At 54.5% G+C, this 2,398-nt stretch overlaps 1 long non-coding RNA gene across 1 annotated transcript; it reads left to right on the top strand.

The window, feature by feature from the left end:
* The first annotated feature begins 82 nt into the window (after nt 1–82).
* LOC119302215 lies at nt 83–2,140 on the top strand. Its single transcript, XR_005147397.1, has 3 exons — nt 83–953; nt 1,070–1,482; nt 1,572–2,140. It is a non-coding gene; the product is annotated as an uncharacterized LOC119302215 (long non-coding RNA).
* The last annotated feature ends 258 nt before the right edge of the window (nt 2,141–2,398 follow it).

The following is a 2,398-nucleotide window of genomic DNA, read 5'->3' as shown; positions in this document are numbered from 1 at the left end:
TTCTCTCCTTCGGACCGAAGCGCCGGCCGCCCCGCCGCCATTCTCCACCACCACCTAGATCCAGCGCCGCCCCAGTCTCGCACCCGTGCACCACCTACCTCCGCCGCCGCCCAGCCCCACCACCTACCCGCCCACCACCTACCTTCCGTGCAGCCCTGTCCCCTCCCTGGTCTGCACGTCGACCAGATATGATGGCCCCGAACGAGCCGCACCGCCCCAACTCTCATCTGCGTAGCAACTGGATCTGAGCTGCCCCCACACCGCCGTCCACATAAGGCAGGGCCGACGCTGCCCCACCCAGGCCACCCACCACGAGATCCAGCGCGTCGCCGCATCAACACCCACACCTCGGGCACGCTGAATCGAGGTCGATGCGGGTCAAAGGCACGCCGAGGACGAGCAGCAGGCCGAGTGATTAGTGCCGGATGTCACCGGATCCGTCCCGGCGGGATCCATATCGCAGGTGTGGGGGTGGGCACAGGGACGAGGAAGTGTGCTCCCTCGGGCATCCAACTGGCGAGATCCGGATCCCCCGGTGGCCATCGGGTCCTTGCTGGCCTCTTGGACCGATGATGTCCACCCACTGCATATGTCGCTGCTGCTACGTGACAGTGAGGTCAGGACCACGATGCCGTGCAGTTCCGTAGGCCATGCAGCTCATGATGAGCAACTTGTAGTTTGATGCGGCTGGTGCGGCGTTCCACGTGTCCCCTGGCACCCTTACCTGCAGTCTGATGACCACCACCATGGAGCCCGCGACCACGACCGTGCAGTTAACTTCCTGTCGCAGTTCAGTAAGTGGCGGCTCAACGACCACCATCTGCCTTGCGTGGCCTGCCTTGACAGAGCTCCGACGAGCACCTTCCAACGGCGTGATCCTCTAGCGAGCTCACCCGCGAGGGCCTCTGGCGAGATCCTTCACCCCCCTCGACCACCTTCTTCTGTAAAATCGAGTAGGTTCTTCGTCATCTTGCATCTCGTGTCCGTCTTTCTTGTTTTGGTTCTCATGGTGTTGAATTCTGCACATTGGGGATGGAAGGTGTTTAACTGTTTTGCTCGCTGTTGACAGGTAGCCAATCTCCTGCAGTTTTGTGGGTGCCACACTACTGCGTGCATGCATCCCGTTTCCTGCTCCTCTCCACCCTCCCTAGAGTAGAAGGCATGCAGCTTGCCGGGTGCTGGCGTGTGTTTTTGCAGGTCCTACCATCCTAGCAACTGATTGGTCACCCCTTTTCAGCGAGCACTACGTGCAGTGCGGGTGACGAACCTCACTTGCAGCTCTCTCCTCCACTCCTTGTTGTTCGCGGGAAGCAGGGGACAAGCGCACTGCACTAGCGGTGGCCGGTGTAATACTTTTTTTAAGTAGTTCATCTTATTATGTCTTCCTTTAGTAGTCATCTTGCTGTATGTTTTAGTTTGACCATGTTTATGCATGCAGCTCTTTGCTGGTTTGGGTGCAGCTCGCAGGCATTTGTGTATGCAGTAAGCATTGAAACTTGTTCAGTCATTAGCTATGGGGAGGTTCACTACACCACTCACCACAGGATACTGTTTGGTTTTGTTGTTTGCAGGATGTTTTCTTGTCTAGAGAGAATCGGCAGTACCCGAATTTGGCGTGTGACTACGGTCCACGGGACAGGGACCTGCAGCTCTCTCTCCCTCTCGTGGAAGTACATCACGAGCAAAAGGTGCCTGGAGGTGGGCGAGGTCCTGGCCTTCGAACTCCCTGTGCCTCCTCCCTTCTACTAAAGTCATTGGTCGCTGGCGTGATGCTGGACCAGGCGACGAGGGCACTGGATGGGTCATGCTCTTTTGCACTCGAGCGCATGTGGTCTTGTAGTCCGCAACGTGCAATCCCGCAGCTCGGCCCTCGCATGCGTGCACTTCATGTTTTTTCCTTACAAACATGTACTGCATCCCTGCCCACAAGCATCACTAAAGCAGAAGCTGCGCCCCACGGGTGAAAGTTGGCCAGTTGGGGGTATGGTGTTTGGTCATGGTGGCTGCTGACATTGGTTAGAGGTAGTCCACGACGGAGTCTATGTCCAAACAGACTGGATAATATTGGTTTTCATTTTAGGTCCTTTTTTGCAATTTATCCTGGTATATAGAAGTTCATTTTAGTGGTCTTGGTTGTACACACCCGTGAGAAATAAAAGCAATGAAGTTCGTTAGGTGGGCCTTAGAGGTTCACCCCATGAAAAAAATGCGGTTCAGTCTGTCCTAATACAGAGAATTTTGGTTTTTTTGAGAGGTTCGATCCTCTGTCCTATGCAGTTCTTTTTGTTTTGAACAAAATAAACAAGCGAAAAAAATGCAGCTCCAGAAAAAAACTAACATTGCAAGAAGTTCACTTCCTTTTTATTTCTGCCTTGTGGTTCACTTTCTCCAACCGAAA

This window comes from Triticum dicoccoides, chromosome 1B (assembly GCF_002162155.2).
Source record: "Triticum dicoccoides isolate Atlit2015 ecotype Zavitan chromosome 1B, WEW_v2.0, whole genome shotgun sequence".
Taxonomy (NCBI): domain Eukaryota; kingdom Viridiplantae; phylum Streptophyta; class Magnoliopsida; order Poales; family Poaceae; genus Triticum; species Triticum dicoccoides.
Note: the sequence above shows the minus strand (reverse complement) of the source record. Positions and strands in the feature narration are given on the sequence as shown.